The sequence below is a fragment of the Aquila chrysaetos genome, chromosome 1 (assembly GCF_900496995.4).
Source record: "Aquila chrysaetos chrysaetos chromosome 1, bAquChr1.4, whole genome shotgun sequence".
NCBI lineage: Eukaryota > Metazoa > Chordata > Aves > Accipitriformes > Accipitridae > Aquila > Aquila chrysaetos.
Window position 1 is genome coordinate 75,082,038 of NC_044004.1, and position 18,355 is coordinate 75,100,392.

Below are 18,355 nucleotides of genomic sequence, written 5' to 3' on the forward strand. Positions count from 1 at the left end.
CTCAAGTCTCAAGAGGGAACAAACTGTATCAGTCTTCTGTGACAGGAACCTGCTAGTATGGGATTGGTATCTTTTTTTCACTGCCTTCAGAGTTCAGTGGTGAAGTATCTGAACATCTGCAGGCAATTGTACCTATTCACTGAAGATGATGATTAGTTTTCTAATGTTTCGCTGTGTTCCCCCCACCCCACCCACCCCCCGCTTTCTTTCAACGTGTAGCCATTTGCTCAAATTAGCATGTGCCCAAGCTCAAAACAAGCTATTATCATGCATTGGTAGACATTTAGCACTGCTTTATTAATGATTAAACCAAGGTTGCTTCAGTTTGTGAAAAGGCATCACTAATGGTCAACAGCCTCCTCTGTCAATAAATAACAAGAAGTCAGTGCTGCCTGTCATTCCTTGAAAGACACTGAATCCAAGTCTGCCACTTTAAGCACAGCTCTCATTATTTATTCTCTTTCTTCTACACAGCCCGTTATCAAAATAGACCTCCTTTCATATTTCACAGTTTTTAAAAGTTTAGAACTTGACATTTACGAGTTGGGGGTTTTTCTCCCCTAATTAGACTTCCTGAAAAAAAAGCCCTAAAAAAAGTTTGCAAGGTTGGATCATATTGCTAAAATTTTAGTTCCTACGTTTTTACAGTTCCTTCCCAAGGCCACGATTTACAGAGGACCCTACATAGGGGTCGTTAAGAACAAAGCCCATACTTAATACTCTTTATAAAAGGCTAGCCATACGACTGATTCCTAGATCAAGCAGACCCTCTAAAGTGGCAAGACAGAGAAGACATTCAGAGAAGCCATAACAGGGATAAAGTAAAAAAAAATGCTTACAGCTCTTTTTTGTTGTTGTTGTTATTTTTAGTATGAACCTTATTGTTCATCCAGTACCAGGGCATACTCAGCACAAAAAGCACAAAATAAGCATATCCCTTCCCACCACCAAGAAATCCAATAAGAACAAAACTCTTCATTCAGATATACATAGTACATAGCTTGAGAGATAAAACCATAACCTTAGAAGTACTTCAAGACATAATAAAAATTCATAGAGTGCTTCAAGATCCTTCATACTCCAACCACAGAGTCAGTGTTGCTGAATATGTCTCCTGATAAGAGGAGAAAATGCTACATGCTCAGATTTAATTTAAGTGATACAAACCTGTATTTTGTTCCCTCTAAATGACCAGATGGGATATTTCAGAGGTATTTCTTCTTTTCCTCCCCACAAGAGAGATAAATATAGCATACATTGCTAAATTGGTTCTGTTCTGTTGCTTTTATTAAAATAATTACACTGTGTTTATATTCAGATAGGACTAGGGGATTTTTTTAATTTTTATTATTAATTCCAGTTCAACACTCAAATGAATAAGTAAATAAATCTAATTCTAGTTAAGGAATTTGTTAACTGGCTTTACAAAGTGCAGACTATTTTTGGGTAAGCCAGACCCAAATTTTACAGTCCTGATTAAATTACTCTCAACCGTGAGGAGATCATTTTCTTCATCATTGAGTCAGAGTTCTGGCATAACACTCGGATTTCAAAGGCAACGCTCAGAAATTGTCAGCCTGCATGGAATTCTCACATATTTCAGGCTTTATGTTTTGCGAGTTTCGACTTAAAGAATATTACTGCCCCAATTACTCTGCTGCTCTTGTCTCACATAAAATTTTAATTTAGTTAAAGGTGAAACAAATAAGATATTGAAATATTTATTTTTATTATAAAAGAGAACAAAGCAACCTTTGCGTTTGTATTTCCTCTTTCTCATAATTTTAAGGGGCAGATTCTTTCATGGAAAAATCATTCATGTTACCATTAGATTACATACTTTGCTTATAGCTATAAATTAAATATCAAGTACAAGTGAACTGCATTTTAAACATTAATTAGAAATTACATACCTACTGTACAGTGGATAGCAGGAAGGGCTCTACGTTGATCTGACTTTTTTAATTCATTCTGGCTGACTTAATTACACAACTTAAATTTTTGTTTTCTTTTTTTGCAACCGGATGGTAAATCTTCAAAAATTCTGCCTGTTTCATAAGATTAAGAAACATCACCATACATTAGTGACTTCAGAACAGCACAATATTAGTGATTAACAAAGTAATTGTAGTTAGTTAATACCTCTTCAATTGGTTATAAGGCCATTTCTGTAAAAAAACCCCAAACCCAACCCCTCCCCCCAAAAACACCAAACAAAAAACCCCAAACAGAATCAATTTCATTGTCCTTTTCTGGACTTCTGCATTTAAAGAAAATTCAAATTTCAAAAATCTTAATATTTAAGGCCATTTAAAACACAAATATATGGAATGACTAATATACATATCTATATATTTATATGTACATTAAACACATTTGTATATGAAAATAAAGTTATCGGTTTGCACTTATCCTTGTGGGAGGATCCACATCCCCTTTCTAACTGTCGTACTGAGTTAAGTGTCCAGGATTTGTCCATGTGTCCACAAAGAAAAAAACTTTGAACAGACACTTACTTAGGCATGTGGATATATTCAGACTTTAGTAAACAACAAGTTTTCACTACTGCCAATGATAGTAGCTTGAAGTCTGGCTCCCTCTTTACCCTGGTGATAATTTCTAGTTATAAGTGAAGGTATCACAGTTTTTATGATAATTGTCTTGATTTGAGAAGTAGAAAACTGACATAATCAAAACCTTAGCGTAGTAAATTTTATTAGAAGGTTGGGATGCATAACAAGGGAGATTTTGTTTCCTCAATAGGAAACGGTTACACGTGCATGATATATAGGCTTATAGAATTCCAAAATGGAAAGCATTTTTAAAAGTTATAGAATATATAAGGCAGTTCCTCTTTGTCTGAGTTTTTTTGTATTTTTTTTCTACAGAAATTTTTGCGAGTCTTAGACAGACTCGGTAAACGACATGGGTGTCAGAATATTTTTGCATGTTGTAACTGTACATAAGATGTTGACATTTGGAAAAATATTGTTTCTTTTAATCAGATTTTTATCAAAGAAGTGAAGTCCTTCATTCTAAGATGAGTGACTATAATTAGGTGGTTCCCTAACCAAATCCTCCTACTCTTCCAGCTTTTGATACAACTATAAGTTATTTACTCATAGAATAAGCCCTGCACCAAGTTAATGAGAGGCACAATAAATGCATCATTAATTTATGCTAGATACTATTCTGTTCCCTTCATATCTATTGTCATTATCCTCCCACAGCACTCAAGCTAATTCTAATTGATGGTTTCCATCAGCAAATTAAAAAACAATATACTCCAGACTGTAGTGATGAAAAACATACCGAATAAAACAATATGTTCTAAGAGAACACCACACTTTGTTATCTTTATGGTGCAGAATGAAAGACAAATTAGTTAAAGAATGCTGTGCAAGTATTTTTATTGCTTTTATGATAAGAAGAAGATAGTCCTTATTTGTTTTGATTGGATGGTACAAATTCACTGTCCTGTTACAAATTATTGATTTGGTTGAAAATCAGTAGTTGCGTGATTTAATACTTACAGGTGTTTCCTTCTGATAGTTTACATTTGCAATTTAAATTGCATTCAGAAAGCTTAAATGGCTAATCCTCAACTTGTAGGCACGCTCCTCTATGGAAAATATAAATCCAGTGTCAAACACCTTTTTTTGTTAACTACGTTATTGGTGAAAAATGTGTTACTTGTCCTGCTAAATGGAAAGAGAATCAGAAAGTTTTGGTAGGGGCAGTAGAAGTTGAGGGGGAGAATGGAGGTATTTGTAAGTTGCTTTAGTAAGTGCTCGACAGCAGCCCCAAGCCTAATTGCATTTTGATTGGTCTACATACAGAATTAATTTTATGCTCTTGCAGGAAGGGCAGGAAAGGAGCCGCAGTTTATTTTGGGCTAATCTGTGGCACTGCAAGCTGGCAGAGGACAGAGCAAGCCCAGACACGGTGGTAGTCACACCAGTGCTGATATTCTGTCAGGAAATATTTATGAACTTACGAACAGAGAGCGAGGCTCCTCGTTGCTAAAGAGCAGAGGTAAGCGAGGCCGACAGCGCACGGGGCCACCAAACCCACAACCACGCCTCTTGAACCGCTCAGCTGTTTCCTCCCTTCCCTCCCCACCATCCAAAATGGCCTCCAGCCCTCACCTGTACCCACGGGCTTTCCTACCTGCTCCCTTCCCCACCCATAAGGGTGAAATCAGAGGCACCTGTGCCCCTGCGCAGGCTCTCGCTACTGCCGGGGTCCTGAGGGCACCAACAGGCCTTCAGAGTGGGCCTCAGCAGCCTCTCCTGCGGCCTCCCCTCCACCCCTGCTCTCCGCGGGCGCCATTTCACCTCAGCCCGGGGCCTTCAGCCCCGCTGTAGCTGCCTCTCCAGCTCAGCCAGGGCCCGCCTGGCCACAGCCAGCCTCTGGGCCACCGCCACAGGGCTCACCTGGCTGCTGGGGGGCCCTGGCTGTAACAGTATACCATGTATATAACGGCGCAACACGTCTTACTCCTAGCGCGGGTTTATTTTAGCCTCTACTGAAAAAGCCGTTACCTTTTAGAGGAAGTGATTTACCACCTCTCTGCATAAATGCTGTCACTTCAGCTGATATCACCCAGCTCTAGGGAAAGATTTAGAAAATCTTTCACAGGACCCCTTCTGTCCGCCCGCCCGCCCGCTCCCAGTCGCTCTGAAACTCGGCTACAACAGCAGCTCAAATTCATCTTCCCTGTTTTACGAATAAGTTTTCCGATGCCGCCTTCGAATGACGGTCCTCCCTGTGCTGAGGCTTCCATGGATCTACTCAAGCTCCCTCCTAAACCGCCAAATCAGGCAGTCTGGACAGCCGGCACCAGGCTGCGTGCTCAACACGTACAGACAACACGTACGCTGACTACACTTAGATAGCTGCTTGCCCTCTCATAGCTCCATTTCATCTTAAAACTGCAACAGTAGTAGTACTACTTCCATACAACGATTTGAGAGGGCTAATGCTAGAAATCACCATACGGCACAAGGAACTATCGTTATTTTCAACTGTTTCTCAGTTGACAAAGAGAAGACTAACTATATTAATGTTTGTCATTTGGGGTTTTTTTGGTGGGTTTGGTTTTTGGGTTTTTTTTTGGTTTTGGTTTTTTTTAGTTACTTGTCACACTTCTCCATGGAGAGGTATTATTTTTACCCCGATCTAATAGCAGCAATCCAGTCTGTAAGTATTTAATTTTTTTTTTTTATTTCATTTAATGGTCTTCCATTTAATTTTCTCCTATGGACCATATACTTACAAGACAATTTTAAAGTTCTTCCTCCTGTTCTGTCATGCCTTGCCAGTAGTAACCAGTGCTCTTACTGAGGTTTCCGTTCCACAGCTACATTTAAGTTCCCCAACCTCAGGCACATGTGAGTAAAAGATGAGCAACGTAGCTTTATGACTGTCACGGTTTAACCCCAGCCAGCAACTAAACACCACGCAGCTGCTCGCTCACTCCCCCACAATGGGATGGGGAAAAGAATCGGAAAAGAGACACTTTAATAAGTAAAGCAAAAGCCACACACACAAGCAAAGCAAAACAAGGAATTCATTCACCACTTCCCATCCGCAGGCAGGTGTTCAGCCATCTCCAGGAAAGCAGGGCTCCATCACAGTTACTTGGGAAGACAAACACCATCACTCCAAAGGTGTCCCCCCTTCCCTCTTCTTCCCCCCAGGTTTACATGATGAGCATGACGTCATACGGTCTGGAACATCCCTCTGGCCAGTTGGGGTCAGCTGTCCCAGCTGTGTCCCCTCCCAAGTCCTTGTGCCCCCCCAGCCACTGGCTGGTGGGGTGGGGTGAGGAGCAGAAAAGCCCTTGGCTCTGTGTGAGCACTGCTCAGCAGTAACCAAAACATCCCTGGGTTAGCAACACGGTTTCCAGCACAAATCCAAAACACAGCCCCATACCAGCTACTGTGAAGAAAATTAACTCTACCCCAGCCAAAACCAGCACAATGACTAACATGATACTTTGCTAACATTTTTCTAATTAAGTAGTCCATAAATAAAAAATATAAACATGGTTGTCACACTTGATAATAGTGTCTGATATTTTCTCATAACTGTTCTTCATTTATTATCATTATTAGCCCTGTCTCTGACCAACAAAAGAAGCTACACCACCACATGAACTTGAGCAACTCCAGTAGACTAACTGCACAAGTAAACAACCTTCAATGAGAGCAACACAGACATAATCTAATTTTTTTTTTTATAGGAAAAATACTATTTTAGAGAAAATACCTTTCCATTAATGCCTGTTGAGTTCTGCATCTTTTGTAAATTAAAAGAATTTATTCTTTCCTGAAGACCTAGTAATACGTAAACGCCCTCCCCCCCAACCCCCGCAAACTTCTTGTTTTGAGGTACATGTATTACATTCCATTCAAATTCTTTTCCTGTAGTGAACTTTTAAAAATTAGCTGAAAACACAATTCAAGAGATGCAAATTTTCTGTACAGGATACAAGTCTTCACCTGAAGTCTTGCATGATTTAAGGATTTGATACATACACTACAAAGCGTATTAAGCTCAATTTTCAGTTTTAACCCAAAGCATTATTTAAAAATCTCCTCTCCAATTACACTGTACCTTCAACAAATACAATTCCTGCTTTCTAACTCCTGGATCTGAAACGGTCCCTCCTGCAATCCCAAACAATTGGGGCAGGGCGTACAGGGACAGAATTGATGTTTCACTGTGCCTACTTTCTTTGCCCTTGCGTTTTGCAACTTTATTTTGAACATGATTTATCCTGTGCCTTGTACACCCAGAAAATAATCTAGGAATGAAGCAGCTATTTTCCTTTCCCAGGTGGGCCTGTCACCACTCTGTACCTCCAAGCAGAACATGTGTGATGGAGCATTCAACTTGAGGGAGCCAGCAAAGAGGTGCAGCCAGTTATCAGTCCCATTAGCATGCAGTGCTGTGATGCATGTGATGCATCTCTTGACCTTTTTCAAATACGAATTCAGTACCATCTGGGTATAACCTGCTGAGTGACATTACAACCAGACTCCATTGCTTTGTTTGAGCAAGTATGACCCCTAAAAGCTGCAGGTGAATGGAAAGGGAGTAAAAGCACAGTTGTTACCAACCTGAGTCTCCACCAAACCAACAGGAGAGCTCTAGACTTACAGAATAACCTGTAGCCAGCCAAGAGGTTTGAGCAAGCACCAGCAGGATGCCATTCAGAGGAACAAATGCCATTTCTTAAAAAATAGATCACAGACTGATGGGGAGTCTACAGCTACCAAGCCACACTGCGAGCAGCCACAGGCGTTGATTCTTCTGTCAAAGAGTATCAAAGGGAAGGAGCGCAAAGGGGGAGAGCACTCTAAAGGCTCGCAGAGACAGAAGGTGGTCGTTTCAGGTTACTGCTATTGAGATGAAGTATTGTGCATGTGCCATTCACTTTTAGCACCCAATTAATATTTTAAAGACATTCTTGAGCACTTCTTATAATTTTATTTTTTTTCACTTCTACTGTTTTAATGCCCTCTGAGAACCTTGAAAATCCAATGTCTTTCCCTATTAATTTTGTCCTTTTCTATTTGACACAGTCATTTATCTGAGTTTCTTAGCAAGGCTCAAATTAACGTCTTTTACTTTCCCTCTCCCTTCCTTGTTTTGAAAGTCTGACTTGTGTCACATGCAGAAGATAAAATATCTTAAAGCAAACAGCACAGCACACCACAAAGAACTCAGCAACTTCATGTCTCAACTTCCCAGGGCATGATCAGGAGCTGAAGGATCTATCCCACAATAAGGTACGACTGTAACAGCAGACATGAAACAATGGGTAAGGAAATAAAAGCATATTTACTGGTTTCGGATAGCTTGGGTCCAGGCATTCTAGCATTAAAATTTAGATTGCCAACTTAAAACATCAGAGCACATGAAGTCAGCTGAAGCAACCTAGGGCTCCCACTACAAAATTAAGGTAGAAATACCAAATCCAAAGCTACAGTCCTGAAATCCCTAACTCAGCACCTGCCTAACTTGGAGGTACCTAATGCCTGGGTATGTTCCATGTTGGATTTCCAAGCTATGTTCTTTTACAAGTTACTACTGTTTCCTAATCTGACAGATGCTTTCTATGCCTGGAACTGCCTCATTCAAAAGAAACTGATATTTTGAAGGCAAACCAGTACGCAAGCAATCCCATCTGTGCCTATGAGGGGCCAAATTCAATACAGTCTTTCAGTGTACAGTTAAAACACACCAGCTTGGATACTTGGTGAGAGGGTCTGTAGGTACTTACTTTGGCAAACAAAATATGTGGCAAAGGTCCCCTAGCAGTCAATGAAAAACACAATTCAAAGCAAACAGGCTCTGAATTGTATTCAGGAAGAGACTGTCTCTCTGCTGACAACTGCAGAAGCCTAGCTAGATAATTTTGCTGGCTAAATTAAATGCCTATAGTAAAGCACTAGTGTCAAGTGATAAGAACAGTTCCCCTTTGTCCTAAAACGCCAAGAGATGGTGAAAATAGCATTCAGTAACCTTTCATTCAATAGCTCAGGCCCTCTTCTCTGGGCTGTTCAGGTCTTGTAGCCACTGACTGCTGAATGTAAATTGCACAAATGCTGCTGTAAGCAGAGAGTAGATGCTAATACTCTTCCTTCTGCAGGCATGCTTAAGCTATGTGAGTCATGGTCTCACTTGTGCTATCCCTTTTCTTGTGACTACTAAATCCTTTTCTACATAGTAGATCAGCTTCAAGGGCAAAGTTAAGATGGCTGTTGAGATTGCAGCCCCACTCAGATTACTTTATGATTCACATCACTTTCCTGGTGCTAAAGAGAATATGTACGAAGCAAAGCAGCAGCTCTATGACTATCACTCCTGCCCAGCTCTGCTTTAGAAATAGACAGACACATGCTCACTTCTTAGAGAAGCTGGTTAGAAGCACTTACCATTAGGAAATATTTCTTTAGAGTGGAGGTGGTGCAAATGGAGATGCTGCTTACTGGTCTGAGTAGCATAGTAAAAATTAAGAGGGCGGGGTTTCAGGCACATCATTTATTTGTTATTTCCTACTTATTAGTTAAGCAGTTTGCTGTTCTTATTGTGTAATTTTGGATGACTTTCGAGCAATTTAACTCACCACACACAACGCACAGGATCATAGATTCATTACCCAAGGATCTGTTTGCAGCACATACCTTGCAGATATTTATATTCTTTATCAGAACTACCCACAGTGGAAGCAGTCACTGCAAGCAATCATGTTGTCAAGAAGAGATGACTGTAAGAGAGCTAATACGTGGATAAGCGTGAGAAAGCCGGATTGGCAGAACAATGAAGGTGACAAAGGGGGCTGTTAAGGAATGCTGTGTTGCTTTGAAGCAGGTATTTTCATCTGAAGAGGATGTGGATTTGTTAATCCCAGGTGGTCAAGAGAAACAGCAGGATAATTTTTGTTCATTTAATACAGCAGCAATATCATGCACTCTCTAAGCCAGTATGAGATAAAGTAACCAAACACTGAGAGAGAGACACACAAAAGGATTAAACATAGAAGGTTGTTTATGTTTATTACCCTTTCCCTTGGAGCATGAGGTCTAAGTAAACTAGAAAACTTAAAATTCCATAAACACTTGGGAAAGCATGTGACTTCCCAGCATGCAGATAAAGATCATCTTCCATGTAACCTTTGACCTCCTCTAGATCCTGGGATCCAAGAATAGCTATCCTGGCATCATATAAATAGACTTGCTTTGCAATTTGACATACCTCAAGAAGGCGGCAGAATTATGGCTTATCTTCCAGTGTAGTGAGGAAAGAATCCTTCACACTTGTATTTTGTTTAACTTTCCTATTTTAATGGAAGAAACCCGGTCTGCTTAGCTTTGTTTCATGACACAGGTAGGATATCACCAAATGTCATACGCTCTTACCCTAGTAAAACTACTTCACTCTCCTTTAAAAATCAAACTCACAAATAAAGCAACTGTTCCCCATTACTCTTTCTATTTATTAAATCATTAAAGAAGTTGCTGATATTATCATCTAATATTCTTTTTCCTAATGCCTGCATCAGAGAAGGATTTGAAGATGTGCCATCACTTTAAATGTAACTCAACAATAATGATTTTAAATATCTTTTCTAAATAGACTTTGGTCCTGAAAATTACTCCTTTAGAAATAAAACTCCTACAAAACCCTGCTATCACTGTTTCTTTTCCTTAAGATATTTCTGAGTAGTTAGCATTTCTCTATGTTCCTTATCTATCACCTACTTTTAAAAGCCATTATAAACTTTCAAATGTTTTTAAAATAGTTGTCTCATTTTTTCATAACTTTTCCTTATGTAATATGTTGTCTTTCTATGCAGCAAATGTACCAGCTGCTGTTGTTGGGAAGGATCTGTGTGCAGTGTATTGTACAGGACTTTATTCTTGCCCTTCTACTTATAAGTAAGATACTGCTGCTGCAGAAATGTGTTTGTCTTTGGGAATAAACCACCCTTCCAAAAAGTGAAGATTGGATTGACGCTTTCATACAAATATAAGCCAGCAGAACTCAAATGGAAAGGTAAGGGGAGAGAAGCTAAAAGTGACTGTGTTTCACAAGCACATAAACTGAATGTCAGCCCATGGCCTTCATTCACCACTGCTCTCTTTCTTTGCAGAGGGCTCATATTTTTCAAATTATGGTTATCCAATCTTAAATGGTTTACTTCAAAAAGTCTGCTTAAAGTGACAGTTTGTTCTATGTAAATACACACACAGGTTAGGTTCTATCTTTCTTTTCCTTTCTTGAATAGAACTGAAAAGTCATTTTCCTAACCTCATGAACACTCTTCTAGTAGTACAAGAAGGTACAGATGCCCCCTGGAAATATCCCACGTTAAAGCATCATGTGAGGAGTGGAGTAGTAAAGGATAAGCATCATCAGGGAGGATATACCCAGACATCCGAGCACTCTCTCTCAGGTATCCTGTGTTTCTCTTCGCCTCTAGAGTCATATTCCATTAGCCAACATGTTTACTTCACCCACCTTACTGTAGGTGATGTTAGTAGGAATTCGTTTTTATGATGCAACATGCAATAGAATGAGATTTTTCTTTGTTCCTGTATTCAAATGGACACTTGAGAATATCGACTTTCATTTAAAAACAAAACAAAACAAAACAAAACAAACAAAACCTCTGTCATCTGCGGAACTAATGAAGCCTGGTCTGATCCAGCTCAATGCCCTCAGGGCCTTCTCAGAACACCACAATAAATCCTGACTCCTACAATCATCACACATAAAACCACACATAAGACAGCAAGCTGGCTGCTGCCACACAGGATGTATAACACGTCAGTGCTACCAGGCTTTCCTTCACTTGAGATAGTAACTTTTTTTCTCTTTGCATTCCATTTACTGATTCGGGGTGGAGGGGGGGGGGATAAAAAAAAAAGTTAAGAATGTTGAGACTTCAACCCTTCTTTGTAATCTGATTGAAATTGGGTGGCTAGGTTCAAAAGTTATTGAGGAGAGTGATGCACACACTGAGAGGTCTTAAACCATCACTTCCTTAAGAAACTCAGTAAAAAAAGTTTTATAGATGGAGAAAATAGTTTGAAATATGACTACATGCACACTGAGACCTTTAAAAGACAGCAACAACTCAAGTCTTTTGAGGCTTTTATATATTTGAATTCTTTATTTAGGTAGGAGAAAGCTTATTAAAAATATTTTAGAAATGGCAATACTAAATATAATACAAGAACATCTGTCATGGTTTAACCCCAGCCAGCAACTAAGCACCACGCAGCCGCTCACTCACTCCCCTCCCACCCAGTGGGATGGGGCAGAAAATTGGGAAAAGTAGTAAAACTTGTTGGTTCAGATAAGAACAGTTTAATAGAACAGAAAAGAAGAAACTAATAATAATAACGATAACGCTAATAAAATGACAACAGCAATAATAAAAGGATTGGAATGTACAAATGATGTGCAGTGCAATTGCTCACCACCCGCCAACTGACACCCAGCTAGTCCCCGAGTGGTGATCCCCCGCCCCGAGTCCCCCCAGTTCCTACACTAGATGTGATGTCCCATGGTATGGAATACCCCGTTGACCAGTTTGGGTCAGGTGCCCTGGCTCTGTCCTGTGCCAATTTCTTGTGCCCCCCCAGCTTTCTCAATGGCTGTGTATGAGAAGCTGAAAAATCCTTGACTTTAGACTAAACACTACTTAGCAACAACTGAAAACATCAGTGTTATCAACATTCTTTGCATACTGAACTCAAAACGTAGCACCGTACCAGCTACTAGGAAGACAATTAACTCTATCCCAGCTGAAACCAGGACAACGTCTTCATAAAATCTGACCATTTTGCCTCACAAGAGGCTTTACCATGCTCAGAGAAGAAGGATTTTAAAGCAGCTGTTGCTTATAGGAGCTAGGTATTGAGAAGGTTTCTCAGAAATCTAGCTTATGCCTTCTTGCTCAGGAAAGAACTTAAATTTCTAGTGCAGGAAGTATTCTGATACATATGATGCCCTTTCAGTACAAAAGCATACAGAAAACACACTGTAAAGGCTTTAAGATTCACTGCACTTGCTTTTCTTCTAAACTAGTACCCTGTTCATAAAAATCCAATTACTCCAGTCGTCTTGTTTGCAGACATTAGGTCAACAAATAACAGGATAGATACACTTTCATGTGACTTGGGTAACCAACATGAATATCTCATTCTGCAAATTATACTCTGAGGAGCACTTGCAAAATTCTACAAGCCTAATGTGATTGTAAGATCATTTGATGAACTACATAAAACACACACATTCATACAAAAAAAAAATCATTAGCAGGTCATGGATAATTCACAGATAGAAAAACTGATTAAATCCCAAAGCAGTTATATACAATGAATGGCTTGACCTGCTCTATTCAGTACATGCATATTGCAGAAGTCAAGTATATTGGCTCTTTCCTGACACTTCATAGATCTTTGCATATATTATTCCAACTACTCCATAGATTAGAGTAAGAAAAAGATGTTAAGTTAACAAGCTGCTTCTGAAAAATCCAGCCATTACAATGATTCATAAGCCAAAATCTGAAAATCCTTCACAGGTTCCATTAAAATTTACTTTAAATCTTTTCTTGAATAAGCCATGGAATACAAAACCAATGGTGTTCTACGTTTTTATTGGAAAAATGCCTTCACTGTTTCAGAATAGCAGTTTACAGGTGCTCATTTGACTCTCTAGCCAAATAAATTATTATAGGATTATTTAGAGTCCTGTTCCAGTGGAGTTACTCCATGTCTGAATGCCTATTGATTTCAGTGGAACTTCTATTACACTATCTGCTATGAAGTCTTATTTCTTTCTCATTTAAAATCCTCACTGCTGTGTTTGCTCATTTCATTTTATTATTGGTTCAAATCGTTGTGATATTAGAGCTAACATATCCAGAGTTAATCTATGAAACGAGAGAGACTGCAAATCAGAACACTAATGATGAAGATGGTCACTCACAAAGAGAAGCTTACCTGTTTTCTTTGAAGACTGCTAGGTATAAAGAAACCTAATCAGTAAATTACACTTAATCTTTCTTAACTCTAAAATACCATATAATCTTATTTGTATCCATTGTTTTTACAGAAACCTCCTTGCCATGTAAGCTTAACTCTATTTAATAATTAAAGTTACTTAAAAGCAAAATTGACTACTTACAGGTACAAGCACTGATTATGTTAATTTAAATTATAAATGCTTTTTCTTCAGTGCTATCATGTATTTTTAAGTCTTTTAGACAATCACGCTTCAAGCACATTTGGTACAGAGTACATCAACTGATAACTTTCATATGGTAATAAGTTTCCAATTTCATGTAAATCTTTGTTTCTTTTTTTTCTTTAACTGAAAGCATTTATCTTTAATTCATTACATAATCCTCTTTACATACAATGGCTATACAAAATATCAGTAATAATCTGTTTCGTTCTTTTGATTGTTTGAGAATTTTATGCAGACCAAAATTTGATTTTCATGTTTTCTGGCTGCAAGGCTTTCCATATTTTGCTTGGTTCACTTGCTGCTCACACCCAAACTGGGAAACTCTCATGTAAATACATGCAGGCCCTGATTCAGTAAAGTACTTCAGTACTTAAAAGCACCTGTATTTAAGGCTGTCTGTGGCATAAATGTGCCTACTTGAGTGCTTAAATCTAAGGCAAGGGCTTATGTGCCTTGCTGCATCTTAAAGAAACCTGATTTCATATTCAAGCCATTATAGCCAGCCATATGACTATAGTCTGAGATGATACCATGTTAATAATCAACCAGGTTCCCTGTATATGAAAAGAGTTCACTGAAGAATCAGCTCTTTATTTATCATCTACAGGCTATTTACAATCAAATCTGTGGAATTTTTTTAACCCCTCATACAGTAAAAATAAAAGCATCACTAGTTACTGTTTAACATATTCAGAATAACCATAATTGCTATATGCTGAACTCTGGGATGCTCCAACAGTTCAAATTGATTTGTGAGGCTCTGTGGAGCCTCAGAAAAGACAGCAGAGATGGAATTTAACTCAACTTACTGTAGACATACGTATTGGCTAAGCCAGACAATTATTTCTTCTTTGTAGTTATTGGAGAAATAGGTGTTTCTACAGAATTATTTATATTATCAAAATGCTCATATGTACCACATATCCCCTAAATCATGCTTCTACTTCTCTCTACTGACCACAGCAAGAGTCTCCATGGCCACACTAGTTAAGGCCATGACCCTGAGGATGACTCCCACCCTACTGGGAGTCTCTCAACCCCCTCGATTTTTTTCCTTAAAGTATGTTTAAAAAATTTTCCATCACTTCAAAGCACTGATGTTCTGGTGGTGAGGAACTGTTAAAACGGGTGGCACCTGAAGTGGTAATTTGCAGTGGTTTCTCTGTGAGCATTAGGCCCTAAAAAGACAACACTACCTGAGATGCAATGCACTAGTCTTTGGTGGGTTACTGCATGCCCTGTAAGTGCCTGCACAAAGGAATCCCCTCGGTGGGTCACTGATCAGACTGACTAGAAGTGTTCGGAGCAGCAAGACCCATGGGAAGATCCTGAGATACAACACCAGCTGCTCAGCAGGGTAAGGTGCTGCTAATAATGAGAATTGTTCATTTGCCAATTAACTGGGGAATCAAAAACAGTCAAATTTCAACAGTTGCCAAAGATCTACTATCTCTATAACTCAAGAAGAAAAAGCTGCTAGGTATTTGCTCTTTCTTTAAGGTTACCTAATGTATTATCACTTATGAAACGTTTCCCATAAAGAAGGTGATCAACTATAAACTACCAAATAAAGTTGTATTTGATATAGCTTTAACATTTTACCTATCCTGCTGTTTGTGGAGGACAGATACCACTATGCTTTCACATGTTGCTCCTTACCTTACTCCAGTGTGTGACCAGACAGAAATAAATATAGAGAAAGCTACCATCACAAAGGTAAAAGCATCATACTTTGGACTGACCTTACAACAGAACACCTTATATAAAAAGGTAAAACAATCTGAATGGTAACCAGGAAAACAGTACTATGAATGAAAAGGGAAGAAAAATAGGTGAGTGTGACCTTTAAGAAGATCCACTTCCTTGTAACATTTTCTTAATTCTGTATTTTCTGGTAGAAAACTTATAATTTGAAAAGGGGGTTGCGTTTGGGAACATAACAGAGCAAATAAACAGCTAACTTGTCTTCAAAGAGCTAGTGCATTAAATATAAAAAACAATGGAGATTCACAAGACCAAAAAAAACCCAAAACCAAACCACAAAACACCACACACTTTTGGCCAAGTATTGACAAAGCACAAAAACAGATATAAAAGAGCAATAATCCAAATAAATGAGCCCAAGAATGCAACTAGAGTACAGAGGTGTGTGACGCAAATTCAGAAAGTTACCCTTCTAGGGAGGTGTCCATTAGTCCAAAACTTTATGAGAGCTCTTGAATGTGCCAAAACCTCTAGTGCTGAGGGAAAATGCATAATCTATAGTCCAGATAAAATGATCAAACTATTATCACTAGTCCAAATGTTGGAACCCTATCCGGTTCATCATCCAGTAGTCTATTACCAGTTCTCCTTCAGAAAAGACTCCAAATAAGGTCCTTCAATGTTTCACTCAAAAAGAACAGAATTGCACTGTGTACGAAGTAGGTTCTCTAGATGCTAGATGGGCATGCAAACACATCAGAGGTTTCTTAACTGCCTGCTGGGTGGATGGTAATTTGTCTGACAGTCAGTTCTAATGGAGTGACCACAGTTTTTGCTCTCCATTTTCAGGCAGAAACAGTTCATAAAGATAAGGTCACTCTCCGAGAACTGAAATGTCAGATAAATCACCACCCAACTTGGAAACTGTGCCTCTAAAGGAGACTGTTGTGATTTGTGACTTCAGGGTTTGTTTTTTGTTGTTCATATTCCTGAGAAAATCACCGTGGAGCTCATTTGTTCCAGAGCCTGCACAGCCAGAACTCCAGCACGAGGAACTCGCAGAAGTCATGACCACCAAATGTGCTGCTCTTTTGTTCACAGAACAGCACCTTCCAGAGGTCAAAAGAAAATAAGTCTGATAAGCTGATGCCAAGTCATACTTCACTGCAGAGATGGCTGACTGAAAGGGGTGAAGTCAAAAACCCGTTTGAAGCTTGGATCGTCCAGTACATCCTCCACAGCCAATTTCTCAAATACAATACATGAAGAGAAAAACCGCAGCGCCTACAAGCAGCTTAGTAGACTGAAAGGAAATCTAGGGCTGTTTGTTTACAATAAGAATCCTTAGCTGAAGGTTCAGTCATTGGTTTACATGTGTCTGAGTTTTGGTTTTGTTTGTTTGTTGTTTTTTTTTTAAACATGTAAACCCAATTTTTTTATCACCTTCTCCTGAAATTAAAATGATTACCAATATGGTTATTTAAAGCTGGTTTTTAAATAGGTCATTATGCATCTTCCGTTACATACTAAAATTTCCTATAAAACTGGAGTAAAATCTAAACTTTTATAGGAACTTAGGTGATACTATACCAGCTGTCCTATTTTTAATTCCCTTGTACCTACAAGAATGATGTTGAGGTTGGGGAGCCTCAGTTCTGCACATATATCATTACAAAACTTACATACATAAGAAAAGTCAACAGGAGACGGCACAGAAAGTCATCTACATTAGCAAAGAGTAAAATACAGCTAAATATTCACCATCAGCTATGTCTTTTCTGTAACATAATTATGGTTTTCCTATATCTGAAAAGCAAAACCAGAGAAAGAGTCTCCAGAGTGGACACCCAGGTTCAACACCCTGCACTGTCTCATTTTGTATATCGTCAGCGGTTTAGCCACTAGCCTCACCTGCATTAAGGCATGCAGAAATACATAAATGGAGTGCAAATCTCAAAATATTCCTGTGCAAGTTACCAATGACAAAAATCTACTTTGAAATAAGGAGGCGGCACATTGCTTAAAATGCCACCTTTGCAGCTTTGGTCAAAGTTGGGCTCCAGCCAGGTCATTAGCAGTGAAACATTATCACGACATCTGACTTAAGAGCATGCCCACCGGCAGCAACTACAGGGTTCAGTAGCTGCAGAGCAGGGGCTTAGTGGCTGTCAGCAGTATCTATTTCCTTCTCCTAAGCGCATTTATGGTTGGTATTTATGCGACTGAGGGGGGAAAAAAAAATAATTAAAAAAAAAAAATCATTCTCATTCTTCCTAGCATTTCAAAAAATTACAGAATAAACCACCTACAGTAGGAAATATTTCTTACCTGAATCTGGCCTGATTCTGTCTACTCAACAGACAGATCAAAAAAAGGCTAGTTGTGCCTTTAAAGCTAGTACTGACATTACCATCCAGTGTTCACTTAATTGGGTCACCCACAGCTGTATCAACTGACAAAGATAATTTGGTTACACACAGGTTGTTCTGATTTGCCCCTATTGTATTTGAAGTGGATATTCTTGTAAAGGTCACTATTATATTGCACAATTATCAGGTGCATCAGTGCCTCCTTTAAGTGACATGGCTAACATTATCTGGTGGATTCTTTCTCAAATTGCCTGAATTTAGTATCTGTCTATGGAGGCAGAAGGCAGACACTCCACCACCGTATCTGAATCTGTCACAACTATAAACAGTTCTTTAGACTTATAAAGCTCTGGGAGGGAGGTACAATTTTTACATTACAGATAGAGAGCAAGGGCACAGGCAAATGGAGATGACCAAACCCACGCCACAAAGGATAGCTGTGCCTTAACTGAAAACTGACCCTGGGTTTTTTATGTCCAAGTCAAATACCTTAGCCTCTAGACCAT